General features: G+C 32.3%; 1 protein-coding gene across 7 annotated transcripts in view; it reads right to left on the reverse strand.

The window, feature by feature from the left end:
- Window positions 1–23,755, reverse strand: part of LOC129750613 (protein boule) — a 228,862-nt gene that overhangs the window by 71,047 nt on the left and 134,060 nt on the right. For 2 of the 7 annotated variants that reach the window (XM_055745585.1, XM_055745583.1), the window contains exon 2: window positions 6,073–6,108. The exons of the other annotated variants lie outside the window; for them this stretch is intronic. The gene's annotated coding sequence lies outside the window, so the exon portion shown is untranslated. The remainder of the gene's footprint in view (window positions 1–6,072; window positions 6,109–23,755) is intronic. 7 annotated transcript variants of the gene reach the window in all.

Here is a 23,755-nt window from a genome sequence, read left to right on the forward strand (position 1 = left end):
GTAACACCGATATAAACATCGATGAAGGTGGTGGGGTGGCTCCAGAACATACAATATGAATATGTTGTTCATGTTGTTCGAGTTTCTCGCAGAGGCGGGGGAAAACGTTGTTGCAAATCATAATCGCACTTTGTGTGTGGAAAGTTGTGTATGGTATTCCATATCAGGTCTCTACCCACAATCCGCCATCAGACATAACCTGATAAGGACGAATATTTTGGGGTTGTTTGAATTATTAGTTTCGATCGATTGGTTTGATTATCCGGCATTACGGTTTGTCCGGCTCTCGAGAACTTAGGCCAGACCGTTGGATTCTGGGATACCATGGACCAGGAAAATTGGCCTCATTTTCGAAGGGTAACAGGAGATGAAATGGCACAAACACGGACCAGACGAAACATTGCTGTGGGAAGCTCATTAAGCGCAAACATTCATACGAAATGGAAACGGGACATTTCGGGAATGATGTTGTATTCAGAGCAAATGTCGGCACGTTAGTTTCGTTTGTATTGTTGAGAGTTTATTTTTCCTCGAAACTTAATTTAATCAGCAGTCGTTCGAGTCGATTAAATTTGGATTCGCAACCAATGCTTTGCAATTACGATGATGTAGTGTGCAAGTGAAATGAGTTTTTGGTTGGCGAACGTGCGGGGCTCGATAAAAATCGACGAAATTTGCCTTTTGTAACATTCTATTGTTATGCGCTTCTCTCTTTTAAAAAAACTCGAATGGTAAAATTATCATTCATGACACATTTGTTCATTTCAATATCATTTGTGTAAGATATATCTAATTGATACATACCGAACCCTTTGGGTACTTCATGTGATGCTATAGGAAGCTTAACTTCCTAAACTCATCGCTATTTTTAAAAGACTGTGGCACTAGCCGAAAGATCATGAAACGGCCAAAATACTAACGAAAGGTGTAGGGCCGACACCTGGACGGCTGAGGGCCGTCTCGCTTACCGATTTGACTCGCGGTTCCAAGGGGTGGAATCCTAAAATAATAAATTCTCAATTGGCACTAGGTTTATTCGATCTTCAAGAATAGATTGATCTGCTAGATCGATTTAGCCTTCCGGTCGTAGGATCGACCCATCTGAAAACCGAGGATAGCTTTTCATCCATTTTTAACAAGAGGGAGCTACTTCTTGTAAAGAAGAGCAAACAGAACTCGAAATTTCAGAACAAGTATTTTTCTTCTTTTCATAGATGGGTATTAAAATGTTCAGAATTGCCTTAATGTACTCATTATGTGAAATCTGCGGACAAAATTTCACAAAAGCCAATTTGATGTTGAAAACCAGTATTGTCTATATGCCAATATACTGAGGCCAATATATTGCTGCTAATGTATGAGGCAGTCATAATTTCAGTTTGAATTGATCCATATTCCGGAGATCAATTTACGGAGAATGAAATGGATGTTAATTTTATGTTTCACTTAAATGATACCGTGATTCACGTCCTCAAAAAACTTTAGGATACTTTTTAAAGAAATATATTTACGTTCCCCGGAGTGGCCAGCCGGGGGCCCAGATATAGGGGAGATTAGGGCATAATGGCCACCATAAGGAAAACGCTAATTTAACCATAGAAAATAGCTATAATATGGAGGTTACATTATTGTTTCGTGTTAAGACACTTGAAAAGCCTATTTCCTAACGGGCTGAAAATTGAAAAACTAGATTAAAACGTTAAAAAATGCATTTTAAAAAATTTTGCCAAAAGCTGAAAACCAGCCAGGGGCATAATGAGAACCCCCCTTGGGGCAGTATAAGCACCATTAATCAGGGCACGATGAGCGTTTTCTGCCGAATATAGCAGCGAATTAAACTCGATGAAGTCAGGTGAGCCGTAGATTCATCAAACAAAGCAATAACAAAATAATCTAGGTCTGTTTGTAGAATACAAACAATTCACACACGCTCATACATTATGCTTCTGGTGCTTCGTTTGGAGGATGATGCTACTAGCCGTGTAATGTAACAATCAAAAAAATCGAGCATGAATTGTAAATGGAAAAAAATCACCTCGAACAGAAATCGAACTTTAGTCTTTTGATTACCTTCCGACACCTTACCAATAGGCTAAATCGTCGGATGTAAACTAGTCAAGTTGTGGTTCTATAAATCATGCCCCGAGTCAACAAATTTAAGTAAAACCGTGTTTAAAAATTGATAAAAGTGAAAAATCAAAAATTTTATTATTTACATTATAGATCAAGGTGATTTTAAGATCATAACAGCTTATTCGTGATGCTCAAAAGTTATAATATTTTCGTTGCTTGCGAACCTAGCTGATTTTTTTTAAATATCTATGTAAAGATGATAAGGAGATTCCTGTTTTTGTGAAAAATTAGTGCTATAGGAAGTGCGAAACAAGTCCTAATGAAAATTTATTTAAGAAAATACGTACTTTTGTAGAAAAGAGTTGTGCTTATTATGCTCTGGGTGCTCGTTATGCCCTTATATCTCCTACTAGCTTTTCACAATCTTAGAGATTTTTTTGGCAGATAGATCTACAGTCATCATTAGAAATTTTGATCGGTTTATGAGCTGCAAACATGTGAAAAAAACGAAGGAGCGTTGAAATTTACAATTTATATACTTAGTCGGTGTCAGATTCTGATCAGATTCTTCGATCGCAATATTCGTTAATCGACTGACAAACATTCGTTTTCGATTTTTTTTTCTTTTTTCCAAACGTTTATAAAAAAGCCTTTTACACACTCACCCAATAACATTCAATTGAGTGTGTTATGTTGATCAAAATGTTAAACAATAATTAAAAACTATTCAATTATGCTATTGTTCATCTGTATCCTACAATCTCCTTCGACCTTGAAAGTTACAGTTTTAAAATTTTAAGACTGCTACTTATAAAAAAAGTTGAAACTGAAATTGAAATAAACTCGTTATTTCGTTAAAAGTTATCATTTTATCATAGTTATATGTGTTTTGAAAGATCTTTCGCAAATTCTTTCTTTTTTTAGGCCCTTTTCTGGTTTTTTTTTATAAAAATAATCATTTAAATGTATTTCTAGTTTTTTTCGAGAACAAGTGTTTTCTTTAGTTGCAAATATTTAAAATCAAAAGCAATCAAATAATTGGAAACTTGTTCAAAAAACAAAATATTTTTTATTCAGAAAAAAGGATCTCCCAGTCGGAAGAAAAAAAAAAAGATTTTTCTTTGCTATTTTCATTCTTTTACAAATATTTGGCTATTTTCCAAATATATTTTCATCTTGGAAGGTGTAACAAACCTCATAATTTAAATTCTAATGGATCACATTTTTTTTCATTGTCAGAAATATTGAATTTGAGCTAAATAAATTTTTCTTTGCTGTAAATAAATATATAATTTCAATAGCAAATCTCTGATATGTATTTTTATTTGCTTTTTGAAGTCCCTAAATGTATTACTGGGTGAATATTTATTTTTAATATTTATTTTCAACTAAGAATCACCAAGTCGACTTTCGAATGCAAATCTTATGATTTAAATTCAATCGATAAATTAAATTCTTTTCCTGAAAAAAAAAACCATAGCTGAAATCTTGACTGTTTGAAAGTAATTCTTAATTTCAAACTTGAATTTACAAATAAATTATATATTTTAATGTATTAAAAAAATTGTTTTTATTAACTTTTTTTTAAGAAAAATAACTGAATCCTAAATTCATATATTTTTAAAAGTGATTCTTGAGTAAGCTGCTAATACTGATCGAATCGAAGATCGAAATCTTCATCGTTTCTGGCACAAGCAGCATGTCATTACGAAATTCGGTTATCAGTCAAGAGCGTTTTTGCTAATAGGATTGAAACATACTCGCTTGAATAAACTTTTTTTTGTGCGTTTTTATGCAAGTTTCAATTTTAACCAATGTTGTTTAACTTTATAGTATTTGTTTTCTATTTCTCCTTCTTGAACATTTACTATATTATTCCATATTTCTCTCACCGGGTGGCTTTCTTATTATTATTTAATTTTTTCTCATAGTATTTTTCACTATGATATAAAAATTCTGAATTCTTAATTATCATTTTTTAATTCAAGTATTTTTTTTGGTAAAATTCATAATATTCTCACTATTTACTTAAGATTTGCACATGTTTATGCAAACCTCATTTTTCATTACTTAGGCTTACATTACATCGAATATTTGTTTGCGATTTTTTTTGCAATCTGTTTATTCAATTCGGTTTTTTACGCTTTTTGCAACACCTTTGTTTCTTGCACGTTATTTTTTTTAAATTTTTCTATAAATTTAATTTTTTCATTGTAAACTTAGTTTTTTTCATAACAATTTTTCTGAGCTATTTGTTTTTATAAATTTTTTTCATTACTTTTTTATTCCATCATCTTCACATTTTTCAGTTAATTTTTTATTTTCAATTATTCCTTCTTAAATATTGTTATTTGTTTTCATTTGTTTCAACAATTTTTTCAATGAATTTAACAAGTTTGATTATTTTTAGTTTACATTTCGTTCAAATTTTCAATGCCTTAAAAGTTTGTGTAGCTTATTTTTACTCATCTTCATCATTCATTCATAGCACAATCAATGTAGTGTATAGATTCTGAATTTCCATTGTAGTTTTTTCATTGTTTTTTCTTCAATCTTTCTGTTGAATCCATTTAGGCCTAAAATTTTAATTGAATCAATCATCATAATCGATTTTTATTACTTCAAATTTAAATTGAATCAACAGTTATAATAAAATTTTCATTTTTCATAATACTTTGGTTTTAATTTTAACAATTTATATCACTTATTTTATCATGGAATATGTTTAATCCTTTCTTCTGTGGTTTATTTTGTTTCACCGTTTACAACATATTATTTTTTTTTTAATTTTTTTCTGTCATGTTTTTAACAATTTCAAATTTTTTTTTTCAGTTTTTGTTTTGAAAAAGTATTTTATACCAAATCATGATTTTTCTGATTGGTTGTTGTCAGGAATCTTTGAAGCTTTTCTTTCTTGTTCGCATTTTTTTCTTTTATTTTTAAAGAACTTCACCTTCTCATCGAAATTCTACAGTTCAATCTTTTTTACTATTTTCAGTACAACTGGAGAGCTGGTCGAGCAAATGGAACCAAATTTGGCATGTGAGAGTATTTGAATACGAGAAATGTTTCTATGATAAATTGAAGTCCCTCCTTTTTTCAGCGGGAAGATATGAAGGGGAAAGGGGAGCTTCCATACATATGTTTTGCATCACTCGAGAATTAATCGAGCAAATGAAACCAAATTTGGCATATAAAGGATATTTGAGTACGGAACTAATTACTCAAATAGAAATTTGGCGTGGGATGGTATTTGAATACGAGAAACATTTCTATGTGGAACAATTCCTTTTTTGCAATAGGAGGATAGGATTAGGAATATAGAAGAAAAAGAGGAGGGATTGTATACATTATTTTTACAAAATCCCAGAAATTTTTCCAACAAATCGACAAAATTTGTCATGGAAAATCATTTTGGTATGGTTCTATGCCCACAAACAGATATATTTCTAGAGTATTTTGATATATGTTTCACATACATTATAATATGATCGTATGTAAGTTACAAAACCAGCTTTTAACTACCGAAGTGGAGGCAATATACATAGAAACATAAATTTCACTCCGTTCTAAAGCGATGAAAACTACACCAATTGGGCGTTAACCTACACCCTTTTCGTACTCAGGGTTGGCCACATTACGCATTAGACCTCCACCAATGTATTTAATGCAGTTCCGTACTATCCATGTTTTATCATATCCACAAAAATCAGGGAAAATCAGGGGAGATCGGAGACTTATCAGGTTATCAGGACAGGCCTCCAAAAATCAGGCAAAATTCTGAAAAATCAGGCACATTGGCAGCCCTGTTCGTACTTATCGGAAAAATGCAAGACTAACATCGGCGTATTTCATAAAAAAATCATGAGATTTTTCTAAGTCTGTGTTTTGTTTAACTTAAAGTTTTTTGAAATTAAACAAAGCGCTATTTTTTAATTCAGCCAATTCTAGCTTCTTTTAAAAGCAATGCTTCCTTTAAAACCATATTCCTTACCTTACCATAAAATATGCAACGATTCTCGAAACCAGCTTACCCTGAAAAAAAGGGAAAATTGATGTTATTATAATTATGGTTTGATAACGATCTTATAATTAAAATGAATTCGACTTTATAAAAATTTGAGAGGTCAAAATATGTGGAAGAAATATTTTCCTTAATTTTTGAATTTCTATAGTTTTTTTCAAAGTAACAGATAAAAAAAGTTTTTCATCGATTTCGAATGGTTGTATATGTCATCAAAGAGTTAAACATCGCTGACCTTATCAGCCAATTGCATTCTTTTTAACTAATTCACCTTATAATCGAATAGATGGCTCCAAGGCTTTTCTTTGGTATTCAATGTTTCAATGAATATATTATAAATTCGTGAATTAATTTTACTTATCGAGATTAAAATCTCCGATGGTAATAAAGGATGAAACGGATTTTGATTTGTAGCAAAAAACAAATACGTTAATGGGATAAAATGGTGCGTCTATTTTGATGAAACTAATCCAGATAGAAGATAATCTCAATGGCTTTGAAATTGCAAACGAATCACCAATTTGTTACAAGAAAGGATGAGAAATAAAATTTCGATCATGTTTCTTAAATAAATCAATACAAGAAAAATAATCTTCAGTAAGTCCATTCGATTCCGAATAGCAGCGTTAGATCGACGTGGAAAAGAATAACATAAAAAAAAATTCTTTTATGCCCAAAAGCAATTGAAGAAATGTGTAAGCAAAATTGCAAACAAACAACCGACCCAAAAACAACGAAACATTTGTCTAGTGGCATTGTGGTTTTCCCACAGAAGAACTTTGGACGAGGTTTTCTGTTTTTGGGAAGCGGACAGAAATTTTTCCCGCTAAATAAAGCGCCAAAAATCGCAAGAACGCTCTCTCTAGCCCTAGCCATAGAACCAAATTTCAGCTCAATAAACTGATTTTGAGTAGCGTCGTTGTTGCCTGTGCTGTTGTATCATTACACACATTCTTCTCGGCGGATTTTGCATCCGAGAAAAGTGCCAAAGTAACCACCGAATGTCACCCAAGGCTGTTTGGATTTCACGGGACGTGAGCTTTCGTTTGCCGTCAGAAGGGTTTTGTTGGGATCCGAGACCGATTGCCATTGCGCCGCTTAATGGTCCGAACAGAGAAGCTAACTGTCTGTCTATTCGAGGGACTATGCAGCTTGGCATTTTCGGGGAAGTATCGTCGAAATCCCGACGTTTACTGTTGTCACTGGCGAAGAATTATATGCATTTCATTTTCTACAATTCTCAAAGTTAGAAAGACAAATGCCGCTGACGCTCGGCAGCGGCGTAATAAATTTGTTCCGGATGGAAATTTATTACTGATCCCGGATTGTTCGAAAAAATTTATGGAAGTCTTTAACAATTCATTAAAAACTCACTTGCGTACAAGAGTAGTAATAAAGCTTAGTTCTTTTAGAAATGGGACACTTTCATTTGCTAATAGCTCGTTAACTAGTTTTTGGATATTAAAAATTTGAACAGCATTTTGTTGCCTGTAAAAAGTACTATTCGACCTATTTTTTTCAAAATTTAAAATTTACGCGTTTTTGAGATATGTACGATGCTTGAGAAAAAGAAAAAAAATTTTTTGCACAGATTCCTTTAAAATTCGTCATTATCAAATTGATAGCTGAAAAAACCGTTGATTATTCAAAGAATTACTGAGTTTATGTGGTGGATAAGTATGCAAACACTGTCAATAATGTCCACAAAGTTCAAATCAAGCATTGGAGTGAAGCAGATGATCGGCAACAACGGTTAAGGATCATCAAGGAATGCAAGTCTCATACCAGCATTTTTAATTTTCAATAAACGAAAAGCTAAGGGTAGATCGCTGAAATGTCCAAAACAATTTTCTCCGATAAGCTGAAAGTGTTGCCTAGTGATGACTCATTGAAATCCAACCTCAAACAGCCATTTTTTGATAGTTCCAAAGCTCTTAAGCTGTAAAACCGGTACCGAAAAAAAAACGTTCAAAAATGTGATAAAAAATAACCAAATTTGTTCATTTCGAAACAACTGTATCCACTAAAATGCTTCCAGTTTCCAGTTTCCAGAGAAGTATTGGACCAAAAAGTATCAGAAATTGAAGAAGGAAGGTGAAGCCACCTAAAATATAGATTTTACAAAGTATAAGTTGGAGAAACTGATCAATACCATGACAGAAAAAAGTGTGCGCCGGCCAATGGGAGACACCAAGAATAAAGTAGAAATTTCTTTTACAAAAAACGGTAAATATTTTTTTTCAAATTTTTTCATGAAATATCATAACATTGCCTACTTTTCCTTCATAGAAAGTATTTCGTTCAAACGAATGGTTTTTGAGATACAGGCATTTGTAACTGTCCCATTTCTAAAAGAACTAAGCTTTACCACCCACGTAACCACTTTCTATTGATTGGTATACCCACTTTCTTTCTTCACACACAAACTTGCTTCCTCATCCAATAATGCCGATTCATCAAACATTTAACTTTCCTCAGACGCCTCTTTTCTTAGGCAATGTTTAGCTTCAGAACGCTCCAGCTTTTCGGAGGAAGTCAAGTTCTAGTCCCAAGAAATACCCCTTTGCCCCCTTAGAAAGAAAAAAGAAAAGTGCTTCTAGAATATTTACTGATTCACGCACACACAAATACAAAAAGCGCTGCCGCCAGCAGCAAAACTCGAAACAAGTTGTTTCAAAACAAATGGGCTGTGTTGTGTTTTGGTTTAGAATGGGGACAGGAGAGAGATAATCGGAAGCTTCCTCGCCTTCCGAAATCGACCGAATCAAAATTTCCGCAAAAAGTCTCCAGGAGAGGAAAAGTTCCCGACTTCTCTACGCCTCACGGATGACTACGCCTGACGGAGGACGACGCGTTTGTTGTTTGGTTATGTTTATTCCTCTGCGGATAAGGCTCCGCAGGCAGGAATGGCTTATGGTGTGAGATGGGGTTTTAGGACCATAGGCGATCAAATATGAATGTTAATTTAAAACTGTTTGCCTATCGAAGCGTGTGGATGTGTGACGGCAGCAGCGTTATGGTTGATTATGTTTCTTCTCGGTTGGTTCTGGAGCTGGAGAAGGCTGCTGAGTCTCGTTAATCGGATAATAAAGTAGATCAACATTTCACAAAATTAATTGGAAAAGTATATCAGCGCCAATGATTCGCTATGTTGCTCGAGGCATTTTTGTCTACTGTGATATATGGCTAGTTTTGCCTCAGGAACTTTTAATTCTAGAATTTGTTCTCTTCTATTCTAGTTTTATTCTAGACTGTATTTGTCAAAATGATTCATTTGACTCTTTGTATGTTGAACTTCACGGAATTTTTTGAAAAATGCGATAAATCCGTACAATCATGGTGAATTGCTGGAGTTATTGCAAAACTATTTCTACAAAGCTGCAATATATGGTCTAATGAACACCTAGACGAACTCGATTTACTTTGAAGTTTTCATCACATTTTATAAGAATGATAAAAAACATCCTACACAAAATCCTTGTGGGTTTTTGAAACAGAATTACAAAAAATTTAAAAAACAAGACTTTTCAATTAATCATTCGTCATGTGACATTCTATCATTTTTGATAAGCTACTGATACCGAATGTGATCTTACAGCTCACAAAAGCCACGATTTTTTTTTATACGGGATTTTCATCCTTTGGGATGATTCATCCCTAAAGCCACGATTTTGAGAATTTAAAATTGTTCTGAGGGCGTTCAATCATGTTACTCCATCGACACACTAAATTCAGTATAAATGTTTATTTCAGACGTTTTACAATTTGTAATAAATGCATCCTCAATTCTAATATAATTTGGCGCTATTCATTCATTTCACTGATTCACAGAGGATGACATTAAAAATTTTTACGTAACAGGAATATTAAAAGTGATCATTATTACTTCATATTCACCTGCGTAATTATGAACAGACAGGGTCGTAGGAAGAACCGACGGTGACTGGTTTTTCTCTATGATTTTTTGCCCAATAATGCACGAAAAAAAAAATTAAAAAATTATGTTTGTAACTATATGGTTATTCATTTTTAAGTACTTGAAAGTTTTCGTATTAAATTGTAACTTGGTCCTAAACCTAAAAGGTGAGCTAAATTCGCTTTCATGGATGGTTAAAATTTTTGAATTTGTTTAAGAGTCTGGTAGATCAAACTTAGTTGATTTCGGCATAAAATAAGCATTTTTTAGGAGAGTCTTTCATTTCTAAAAAAAAATTATTCTATACTCAAACCAAACAAGCCCAATCTTCCAAACTAATTTTCAAATTCAAAGATTTAACCTTCGATGAAAATAAATCAAGTTTTAACCTTTGATAAAGATAAATCAGATTTTCGGATCAAATTTTCTTAATGCAAACTTGGACCACATCAATGATTTTAGTATGAAATTTGGCTTTAAAAAAAACTGCAATATATTGCGGATCAAATACGAGATATCTCGTCTTTTCGCTTGTCGCTAATATGCTAACATAATTCAAATGTTATGAATCTAATAACGAAACCTCATTCTACAAAATGTAACAAAACACAGTATTTTATTCACTGGTTTCTGAAACATAAAATGACAAATTTTGGTGTCCTCAATGTGTTAATAATGTTGAACAATACACTGGAAAATATAGATTTTTTTTGCAGATTTTTTAGGCGAAGATTTTTTTTAACAGTAATTTTTTTTCATAAAGAATAAATTCCATAATGAAAATCCTGTAGATGATTTTTTTGAAAATTTGGGGTTTGAGAATAAAACAAAAAACTCAGCTTAATTTTGTTTACAAACTAGTTTTGTATAGAAAATTGAAATCTTGAAATTGAATTGACAAGCAATCTTAACACATTAAGGACCGCAAAGTAATCTTTGACGAGAAAAACACCGATATTCGGCAATCAGTATCTCAAAAACCTCTGAACTCAGTTTTACAAATAAAGCACTTTTAAGTAACGGAAAACGTTGAGTTCAATTTTGTCCAATAAAGTTTAACACTTCAATTCAGTCAATTTGAGTTATACTTCTAAGTGTAGCATACTGTTGGCAAGTGAAAAAACGATATTTTTCGTTTGGCCCGCAATATGGTATGTTCATGATCTCTTGCATTGCTCAACAATTTATGTAGATTGTAAAATTCATTTACAAGCTAAACCGTTTTCTGTATTTTGAATTTGCATTCTCAATCTAAATTCTGAACCTGAATTCAAAAATTGCGCTTGGAATTTTTATCCGAATTTCCATACGATTCCTGAAATGTAAAAAAAATCGATTTCCCAATCTAATTCCAGATTAGAATTTTATGAGCCAAGTTATAGAGCCGTCATTCATGAATCTAATATTTAAATTCATAAGTTCAGGTTTAATCTAAATTAACTATTTGAATTATGAATTTCCAAAAATCCGGGCAATATCCGAGGAAATTTAATCAAAACCCAGAGATCACTGACCGAAAATCAAGCTTTGAAAAACAAAATAAGAATTAAATTAAAAAAAAAATAAAGTTACAATCAGAGCCAAAGCAGAAATTGTACCAAAAAAAAAACTTTTTCATGAGATGGTTATTAATATTATTCCCATCAGATAAGAAAAATGTTATCAAATTGTTATTCTAAATGTGACAAGTTTCATTCGATGTACTCAAAGCCAAAAGGATATAAGTTCAAAACAAATCAGAATAAAGATTAAATATTTAAAATACAAAATCAGTTATTATGAAAAAAGTCAGATAAGGAATCCAAATGAGTTTAGTAACCTCAACAAAGATCATGAGTTCTCAAAATTCAGAAAAAAATATGAAACTGAACTTCAGTAACTGAAGAAACAACACAAGACTTGAACATTTCAATGAATTGAATCTGAAAAAAGATAAGATTAAAAACATAGAAATATTCGTGTTAAGAGAATCACTCAATGATATAAGCAACTCAACTATTAGAATGTTCTTATGATAATTTGAGAATGATCATTTGGAAAATGATATGCTGAATTCAGAATATTTACTTCAGTAGACGATAATTTTTTTATTCAATCAGTTGAAAATGTTTCAATACGAATTTCAAGTCGAGACAGAAATTGAGATGGAATTTCAATGAAGAAACTCTGTACTGTCGATTGGTCCAATTTAAGCAACTGCAGTTTTTTTTTTTGAATATTTCATTTTCAAAAATAGGGAGGAAAAAGGGGTAAAGGAATTATTAACCAACGGAAGTTTCAATAATAATGATTGAAAAATGAAATGTTATAATAATACCCGGATACTGCCCGGGTAAAATTTTTCAATGTTTATCACATAAAGCTTCTCTGTTCTCCCTTGGCACTGTGAACCAGTTTTGGCGAAATTAGCTGCTATTTTAGTGCAGTAACCATTACTTGGCAAGTTATTTTAAAAAAAAACATTATTATTGTGCAAGACGTTTGTTTTCTGTACAGAATATCCTGACTTACAAATTTCGATGAAAAAAAATTGAGGTGTTTTGCCTCATATTCTTCTTAGCTTTTTTCGAGGTTTTTTCGAATTCGGTTTACATTATTTTTGTCCAGGTTTTGGGTTGAAAATTTTAAATTCAATTACAAGATTTTGATATTCTCAGCCCGCAAAATGCGGGAGAACTCCTCCTCTGCTTACTCTAGGGGGGCCTTAATTTATGTAAGAAAAAAACTATTCTCAATATTATTTCAAGGGGCTCCTTTAGTTGTTATTTTTTTTTTTTTTTTGTTTCGATTATAGTCGTTTTACCATTTTTATGGCATTCGCGACTTTATCAACGTTGCAGTTGGCGGATCGTTATTGAGAAACTCATCCGGTACAACTGTGTTCGATGTTTACTCTTGGGCTCGAACTCGCGGACATCGGCTCAGGAGACAACAGACTTGCCAACTGAGCTATATCACAAGCCACATTTAGTTGTTATATTTCAACTTTTCATTACTATTTTCTAGTTTTGATTTCTTTTCATAGATTTGAAGAAATTGAAATAGTATGATTAAGATAGTGTTAACTATTTTCCTCGCCTGAGCCGGGGGGCCCGGGGTCCCTATTGCCCTCCTCCTTAATCCGGCCTTGAGGATAACTCAACTGTTATAAATTTAACAATAATACTTTAATCTACAAAATTAAACACTCAGCTTTCGGTTACTCTAAGATACTCGATTTATAAAATTTGATCGAGTTTTCTGAGATAAAAAATGCCATATTTTGGTATTTACGGCTAAGATTTCTTCACGGTTCTTAATGTGTTAAGCTACAAAAACACCGTGCCGTGCGTAAAGTTGAATGTCTTGTGTTTAACTCTCGAAATAAATACTATCACGGGAAAATTATAATATTAGCATATTTTTAAAATTTGCAATATAGGATTAAAAATTTTATTTTGATTTGCTTGTTTTTATATGATTGATAGTTTTTTTGAACTGTTGAATTCTGATTTGGAAATTAAAATTAAAATTTAGAATTTCGGGTTAAATCCCTGATCCTGGAACCAGAGCTGAATTTCGATTTCCTTATATTAATTCTCCCGGAAAAAGTGGTAGACATTTTGACACTTTTAGCACATTTTGAAAACTTTACCATGCGAAAAAATTTCAAGATCTGTGGCCTTCAAGAGTTTTTTACAACACGTGTTGTATTCTCGCATGCTGTGATGCAAAAATAGCAATATTTCTATCACATACGGCTGGAATAGAAACAGTGCTGTAAAAAAATACAACGCCCAAAGATCTTGAAAACATTTTTGCATGGTAAAATTTTCAAAATGTCTAAAAGTGTCAAAATGTCTACCACTTTCCCCCAACACCAGTGAACTTGCTCTTACAGATGCAAATATTTCCAGCTACGTTGACATTTTCAGGTGGACCTCAGCTAACTTCGAAATTTGTTGACTATAGCTTCTGCTCCGTGGTGTTATTAAGGTAATCTTTCTACCGAATCCAATTCACAACTGCCTTCACATCATAATCCTTTTCCAGATTTTCTCAATTCAAGCTTATTTTTTTAACTTTCACTGGATCACAAACTTCCTCGAAAGTTTCTTGTTCAATTCCAACTCGTTACTTTCACATAAACGGTGTCTATGGAGAAGTCTTAACACTTAAATTGAATTTGGTTGTTAATAAATTGGTACTTTCTATGAAATTAGTAGTAAACTTGTGCAGCCGACAAAACACACGCGTGATGACAGTTTGGCATACCTGCTGTCCCGTTGTGAGACACGCCCCCTTCTAAAAGGTTTGTTAGAATCAATAGTGCTAGCTTTCGAAAGCAATGCTAATATTTGTACAATTCAGTTATCAGAAACAACTCGGTACCAATGAAAATCGAGTCCCATAATCCGAGGCATCACAATTTTCACATTTCACCGATTCGCGGCGCTCGAAGTATAACGGCACTCGTTTAAATTTTATACTTTCCATTAAAACTGTGGAACCCTTTTTTCCACACCGCAATGTTGGGTTAAAAGTAAACAGGCAAAAAAAATGAAACGACACGGAGGCCTTTTCCTCGGTAACTTTTTTCCAGAACTTTTTTTTTTTTTGATAACGGTTGCTCGCCGTTTTGTTGTTGTGCATAAGCGCGCTGTGCCCGCGTGGTCCGGGTCTGTCTTGGGGGAAATTGCCGGGAAACCCTGTCGCGGAGTAGCGGCAACCGGGAAAAAGGGATCCGGAACGCTCTGTTATCCTGGGTTCGTTGTGGGGGCGGATGGCACACCGGAGATGGGAAAGGATTTTGGGCTTCTGGTTCTGTGCCGCCGAGGAGCAGAATGAAGAAGACGAAACACGCGCGCCACCAAAGTGACGATGATTGTTTCGGATTTTAATGTGTCATTTTATTGTCGCCTGGAGTTTTCCAGCACCATCGGCCAGCAGCCGAGGCAACAAACAAAAAGCGGCTGCTGCAAAAGTGGGATTAGAGAACGGATTTTTGGGAAGGAGCTCGGGGGCAGGAACCGGGTGAAAAGTTTCTCTGAAGCAAGAAGGATGATGCCGTTCTGTGTGGGGTCGTTCGTCCTTCCCGTGTCGTTGGATAGATGATGAAGATGAATGACGGTGAATGAATGGTTGGATGGATGGCACTGTTGATGATGAGTGAGAAAGGCACAGACAAAACGTGTCGGAAGCGCGAAAGAGAGCAGCGGCGAGGCGCGTCGTGTATCGTTTCGGTGTCCTGGACGCAGATAAAAACAGACCAGAACCCTTCCGGCGCTCTCCTTGATCCTTCTACTTCATTCATCCATTCCAAGGTTCTTGCCTAACGCTAACCTAACCTGATGATGATGTATTGTTATCTCGCTGTCGCCCATGGAGGATTTGCCTTAAACCGGATGGGAGGTGTAATAATTTTTGATGTACTTTTAGGCAGTTCATGGTCTGCTTTTCTTGAAAGGAGCAACAACACAAAACCGAGCTCCCAGGAAGGGACGGAAGGAAGTTGAAAACTTGGGCCCGGGAAATGGAAAAACGTGTTGATAAGTAGGATTTGAATTTGATTATCGTGATCTGGAGAGGCTCGGTGCCGCCGTTCGTCGTCATTTGATGAAGTTGACGAATGGAATGACGGCGGCACGCGAAGAGAATTTCAATTAAATTTGAGACCCGGTTTATTCAATTTTCATTATTCGAAACACACCTGTTCACTTTTGCGGTGAAGGAAAGCGTCAGGTGAAAACGGCAACAATTATTCCTCGGCGTAAGTGTTGCGCTTCATTGCCAGGCAATGTGTTGTGACACATGCTGGAATCTGAAAAATGTTATTAAGGTTAATGATGTTTGGAATGTTTTTTTAACAGATCATTAAAAAAAATATAAAATTATTTATTAAATTTCTACGCCGTGTGTGTTTCTGTCTAAGTATATGCTTATATTAAGGTTACCAGAATTTTTTTCCTCCGAGCCGGACAAATTCGGGCTATTTTATAAAAAAACCTGGCAAAATCAGAGCATTTTATTTCAAACATTTTAACCCATAATCCGGGAAAATTTTGTCAAAAACTGGGAATAACTCAACAAAAGTCAAAAAGAAAACTCGTGAAACATTTTTTTTTTCGAAACACATAAGCACTATTTAAATCATATTTTTTGATGCCAGAAAACTGTTCTTGATTGGTTTGGAACTTAAAAACTGTCGTTTTTGGACGCGAAACTAGAAAAATTTAAAAACTCAATTTGAGTTTTTTTTCTGATATCGCAAACAAAGTGAATAAATCAGGGCAAAATACGAATATTTTTCAACGAAATCCGTGTAACAGGGCCTGACATTTTTTTTTAAATTTTTTGTCAAATATCCGGGCAATTTGGGAAGCTGCATTTTTTAGAATGCTTTTGTTTGAACTGTTACGGAGTGAATATTTTACTAGAATAGTATCATAGTAAGTTTTGAAAAAAAAATCAATCATGTATAAAATCAATTTGAAAATTTACCATGTTTTTCTAAAGCCCTGAGATCTAAAAAGCTTCGTTTTGGTTCAAAACTCATCCACGATTTTTTGCAGAATTTTTAAGTAACGTTTACATGAGTAAATTTGAACTTTAATGTTCGTATGGGAAAATTGAATATTTAGTACTAAAAAATCAGCACCATTTTTGTGTCTTCTGTGGAACCGAGCCTTTTCAGGCAATCAATTTTCTAAATATGGTTATCAAATTTGATATTTATCACGGAAAACTTGTTTATCTCTCAAATACAGCATGCTGTATGTAACTGATGGATCGTTAGTTGGTGTTGCTTGAATAGGAAGTGGAACTTATTGCTCCTTCCAAATTTTATAGCGAAAAAGTGGAAAATTCGAGATATAAGGAGTTCATTCGAAAAAAAAATGCAAAATTTAGTTTTATGAATGACTTTTAAATGCATGGATGGAAATTGATGCAACTTTAAGCAAAGCTGTTTAGTAATATAATGAGACTTGTCAACGAAAAGTTTTTGGCTGGAAACCTGCCAGATGCCTGAAAAAGAGATCATTTAGCTGTCCATTACGAAATTTTCAAAATTTCTCCCCGCTAGGGTTCCAAATTTTTTGCGCACGATTTGACCACCATATTTTGCTTATTTTATCGGTGAACAGTTTTTTAGAAGTTAAGTCAGGGCAGTTTATAAGTCAATTAGACGAACCAGTCAGAAAAATTGATCTTTTTTAACACTTCCCATATTGAAATTTTCGAATTGCGCTTGATAAAACCACTCACATTCCTCAACTTCATGAAATCAATCATCCTAAATTTAATTCAAATTTTAGCTCACCATAGATTTACCATATGAACTTTGGTCGAATAGTTGATTTCCAGCTGTTTTTTGGGTCTCCCACTGGGATTTTCCTAGATTTTTCTCGATCCTGCCCAAAAAAAATTTGTCAATGAGCTTTTGTATTAGACTATCTCAAATCCACTTGACAGGTTGATACCAATTTTTTTACATGTATACATTACATTATTAGATAGCTTCACAAAACTTATTCTCAAACCTAAGTGTTGCATTTTTTTTTCGAATACACTCCTTAGTTAAATAAAAGTGAAAACGTTTGAATCAAGCATAGTTCCATTCGCTGCTCCAACCTGATGCTGAAGCTCCAAACCATGCTAATTTTCATTCTTCCCGGAATTTTGTCGTCTGTTCCACTAGGCAGCAAATTCCGGATGAACCGAAGATAACCATTGCTAGGTCTCTAGAAAAGCATAATGCGAAGTAGTCTATGTTTTTTCGATGCTAGATGTTGAACTTTAATTTTGATAACAGGATTTAAATTAACTAAAATATTGCAATTTTGCTAAAATTTTTATATCTGGAATTCGAACGTAAAATTAATTTTATGTTTGCATGTCTCAAGACCGTGCGAACGGGGGAGATTTTTTTCAAGTAAAATTTCCAGTTTAAGAAATGAATTAACCGTAGTAACATGAAATAACTCCACCCAAAAAGGTGTTTTTAAAATAAGCGTTAAAAACATGTCAGAAAATTGGCTCGCCTCCGGCAGTATTTAGTCCGCCTTAGTAACTCTAGGCCTAAGACATCTACGACGCTAAATATATAACGTTCACGAATTTAAACTTATTTTTAATTGGTAGTTTCGACTTACAATTTTATTAACTTTCTGTATTTAAACTCAAATCTTGACTCACAAAAACACTACCTCGTCTTCTCGTATTTCTAAATAAGTTTATCCATAGGCCGATAAATTAAAATCTACGTTTATCCATTACTTTATCTCTTATCACTTTGATAATTGAAAAAAAAACTTTTATATCATTACAAATTGTATGCTGATATGAGATATTTTTCAAGGAGACGAAATTTCAGCCTCAATTTTCTTTTTAGCTTCTTGATCTTCTAAATGTTCAACTCCATATTCAAAAGGGTTTTGATAAATTACACAAGGTCACAAGTTCCCTTTTTCTGAGGCGAATAATAAAGAGCCGATTTTGATATGTTTTGATGTCCTAAACCTTATAGAAATGGGTCAAAATTATTTGAGACAAAAAAAAATAAATAAAGGTTTTCATAAACTTACTCCAAGACCGCAGGTAATTTTTACATCTACGAAAAAAAATATATTGAAGTTTTATATTTGCTTTCTTTTCCCAATACTGTAAAATAATAAAAATTTAACGATTTTTTAAAAAAGTATCTGTTAAATGAAATAAACGCTTTTTTTATTTTTTTTTAAAGTCAGAAAAATTTACTCCAATTAAAAAAAAAATGTAGTATTTATCTATTTTAGATCATTCAACGTCATCATGCAAATTATATTCCTTAATTGAATAAAACAGAATAAACGAATTTAAATTCAGTTTTTTTTTCTTTCATGTAAATTTATCAGTACTTCGCTTTCCAATGAATGATTCCACTTAAAACTGATTTATTTTTAAACTTCTTATCTCCAAGCACCAAAAAACAATAGGTGATAGACAAAATCTGAAAAAAAATCGAGTTCAGGATGCCAAAATTTTCCATAGGCATCAAAATGTTGTCACTTGAATTATAAATAAAATTTCTTTAAAAAAATATTTTAATTAAGTAAGACGTTTTAAAGAAACAAATTCTTTCAAATATGTTATCTTATCGTATTCATCTTCATAATATGTTTAAATTTATTAAAAGTCGTTATTCACCGTATATTCACCGTTAGTAATTAAAAAAAAATAGAATCGTAAAAATATTAAAAAAAGGCGAGTTCTCATGTAATAAATTTTCATTTTCAAACCCTTGAAACGTTCTTACTTAAAGAACACAATTTTCACAAATAAGGGCGATAAATTAAATTAATATTTTATACTGATTTGCGAATAAATTTACCAAATTCTATTGAATATTATTTTTTAAATTTAGAATAAACTTGCCCAATTTTATAGTCAAAATAATTTAAAAAAAAAAAATATTTTTCATAAGTATGCCTCTCTACTCTACTCTGAGTTTTTGTATGTATGTATGTATGTATGGTTCCCCCATCGGTAGCAAGGTCCTGCCTATGTCTGTGTGGTTGGCCCGAAGGCTTCCACGGCCGATGGTTCGTCGAGGGAAGGCATCCAACCTTAAGAAACCTACAATGGTTGGCTACCACTCCGCTTGTAATAGTTCTTTAGGTTATCCCCAAATGCATTCCCTCTAGTTCCCAATCCCCAATATGCAAATGTATATATGTGTGTGTAAATAAAATTCAAAATAATACATGTGTATCATAAAAAAAATTACCTGAAAATCTGAAAAGAAATGATATTAAATTTCTAATAAAAAAAGTAATAATAAATAACTTCAATTGGAATAAAATTAAAAAAGAAAACTTTTAGAACAAATTTTTTAACAAATTATTGAAAACGAGAGTTTGGATTATGTTTTGAAGCATTTTTAAATATAAAACTGTTTTTTAATTTTTCGAAAAGAAATTTAATTATTTTAATGACATCAATTGTTTAAATTTTCGAAATCATGAAATAAATTAAGAAATTTTGTGAACAATAAAACGACTCAATCTAGGTTTTTTTTTTATACTGATCGAGAATGAAAACAATATTAAAAATAAATTTTGAAATATATTGAGGTTATTACACATGGGAAAAATTGTAAATATTGCCATCACTTGTTATAAAACCACAAAAAAAATTATTGACAACTTCAATTTCAAAGAAAACATAACTTAACCTATAAAATTTTTTCCAAAAGTTTCATGAAATATGTGAAAATGTGAAACGAAAAGAATTAAATATTACATCAATTTTTATAACTTTTTTCATAACGTTTTTTTTTTTCATTACGTTTCAGCTATGTCTTGAATCTTGAGAATTCTCATAAGATAACGAAAAGATCAAAGTCAAATAAAACTGGTTCCAAGAAACTGAAAACAAGGGTTCCAACTGTTTAAGAATTATGAAATATTCCTTCTATATATAAAACTAAAATAAACTAACTTTTTAAAAGATTGGTCTCCTGGATCTATTCTAATGAGATATTATTTCACTTCGCAATTGAATGAAACGACGATTAATGCATTTCCAATGAAAATTAAACGAAATAGGTTTGAACCGAGAGCAATGCTTACACTTCCTGCTTACGAAAACAGATGCAATCTTATTGGTCTACAAATACTGTCTTCCCGTCGAGCTGTGTCTGGTGCATCTTTTATATCTGACATAATACTGCGTCATATCGACTGTCCCCAAATTTTGGAACTTGTAAATTTTAACAGTAGGCCCAGAAACCTTCGCTCTCAATCTTTCCTAGTTGTTCCGCATGCTTCTACTAATTATGGTCAAAATTACTCAAAATTCACCTCTCATAAGAACAATCCGAACGTTCAACCGCGTTTCATCAGAATTGGATTTTCATATCTCCCGAAACACACTCAAACGTAAATTCCGCAGAGCTCTTTCATAATTATAGTTTTAAGAGAAAATTGTATTAATTGTATTGTGTGATAAATTTAAGTACTCGATGTATCATTTAGATTTAAATTGTAATCTGTTGATGCAAAAGATGAGGGTTTTTACGCGCATATGAGACGGATTCAATCTTTTTCATATGGGCTTTTCCCCTCCCATAAAGAAGAAAGAAGACATATTACACTATATTTTTTTATTAAAAAGAAAAAGTAAGTAAAAAACTACTACTCTACTCTGAGTTTTTGTGTTTTAAAAGCATAATCTTAGAAGACTATAAATTTAATTGTTTCATTAAGAAAAAATTAGTTTCTTGCTTTTGTTCTTTTCAATATTTCAGTTGACGACGACAGAATATTCATAGCTGGATATTTTAATCTATATCCGCGCTGGAAAATTTATAAATATTTTACAATTTTTTTAAATTTATTTTATCCTGTTTTTTAATTGATCAGTTTTTTTTAAATGAAAAGTTCAAAAATGATTAGAAGAAGCTAATTTTAGAATTAATTTAAATGTATAAGGCAAGCTAAATCAGTATTTGCTTTCTGCTTTCAATATTTGTACAATTCTTCGAATTCCTTATTTATATTTTTATCAGTTTCGTATTTGATCATTCAAGAAATCACCCACTTCTTAACCTTTATTTTGTCAGTGATGATTAATTGATTATGTTGTATTTAAAATATATAAAGTTATCATTGTAAACTTCAATCAATCATGATCTTTTGTAGCCTTTTCTTCTAATAACTGAATGAATTGGAATGTAATAAAGAATTTTATCTCTGACTTTGATCCCTGGCACTGTTGAAATATTTTTATTTTCATTTTTTCAAATTGAATTCAATCATCATCTGTGTGTTTTGTTGAATAAATTCGCTAAAGATCAAAATGGATTGTTTTTTCTTATCGAAAATTCATATTTCAAATGCTTATCGAAAACCATTCAAAATTCAAAATAATACATAGGAATTTTTAATCAACTCTTCAATTAAAAATAAAGAAATGAAATGTAATTTAAAATGAATAAATAATAAGCAATGCTTATCATTTTCCTAAACAAAATTAACGAATTTAATTTCTTTTCAATACTGGTGGTAGGGGGAAGCGGGCTATATGCGCTTATTAAGCAGAACACTGATTTAATCAAATATTGCATCGAATATGTCTACAAAAACTATATACACGAATGCAGGCATCTGTAATTTTTATGTTGAAATTTCCTTTCGTATTCGAGAAATCGATTTTATTATAACTGTTGTCTAAATTGCCGAACCTCAAACCGTGCAGGCTAAATGCGCCTGTTAATGTTTTGAACAAAATTCCTGTTTTTGGGCAACATTTCCGTTTAATTTCATTGTAACTTCTAGACTGCATTGTTTTATAAAAAATCTCTGGTATTATAATTTTATGGAAAAAAAACAAAAGTTAGGGTTGCCATACTATGGAGGCAGTTCATCCATGAGAAAAACTTTATCAAATCTGGTTTTAGATCTTCAATTCTTTCTTAAGAAGTTAATCAGAGCTTAGATTTGAAGTTTCAATGATAAAAATCATTTATTTATCCTATTGAACCTGTTATTTTAGGATGGAGGCATTTTACAAACATGATGGGGGCATACAAAAATACTCTCTTATTCTATATAATTAATATTAAACCTTCATAAAAGCTTTTATTTTTATGTTTATGTTTTATTTTTTAAGTTCATTCAAATAAGAAACAAAAACCATCCAAGTTTTTATGATGAGCTTAATTATGTATATTTTTTAAAAGTCAAAATATTACATCAAAAGGTATCAAAACCTTGTATGAATTTTTAAATTTTTTTAGTATATAAATTCTTAAAATTCTTTCTTTCCTCATGTTTTAAGCGTATCACCCTCAAAATGTATTGGTTAGATAAGCTGTCTAGTCAGCCATTTTATCAAACAGCCGTAGGGTCATTTAACCCGATAGATCCATTTAGGAAACCTTTCCCCAATATTTTATGAATTCTTTTTCTGTGCACTGATGTTCATGCTAAAAGTTTAATGTTTTGGTTTTATTCGAAATTTTGATACGCATTCGTTGACTTGAAACTCCTAGTTTAGAATAAGGATCATCATTTTTAATAATTTATTTATAAATTACCAGAGCTAGCATAGATTTGAAACTTTATTCAGATTTCTTTTGAATCATATAAGTATAATTTATTATTTTTTCGAATTTAGGGAAGGTCATGAGTAAAAAATGGTTTAGAAATCAATTTTTCTATTTACTGTGCATTTTTGGTATTGTTGTCAAGAGGCCTGCAAGGCTTAGTCGAAAATCTTTTTTTTAGTAAAATTTTACCATGAATTCATTATCCATGTCGTCTAGAACAATGTTTGAAATCAGCAATCTATTCCTCTTCCTGTAGAAATGCCATGTTTGGATTTTCGTCTGGATTCGATGCATAATAACATAATTATTGCCAAAACATTGAATAAATAGTCTGCACGACCCATCGCCCAAAGTTTAATAAAATTTTACTTTTAACGATCCCCGATTAAAAATTGGATATCTACTTGAAATCAATTGCTCATCTTTATAAACTCCCATGTACAAAATTGAATCCCAGTCTGATGAAAAATCACGATAATCGCTACCGAATTTGGATGATGGTTTTCCATTAGTGCAAGTGGGATGCAGCTAAAATTTCATCCAACTTTTGACAGATCTTACGGGTTTTTCTTGAGGAGAAAAAGAATAACTTTTTGCGTCCATCGCCCATATTACAGAAGCAGTGATCTGTTATTATGGACGAACCCTTTGGCCGACCCCTGATCCACAATTT

The sequence above is a fragment of the Uranotaenia lowii genome, chromosome 3 (genome assembly GCF_029784155.1).
Source record: "Uranotaenia lowii strain MFRU-FL chromosome 3, ASM2978415v1, whole genome shotgun sequence".
Taxonomy (NCBI): domain Eukaryota; kingdom Metazoa; phylum Arthropoda; class Insecta; order Diptera; family Culicidae; genus Uranotaenia; species Uranotaenia lowii.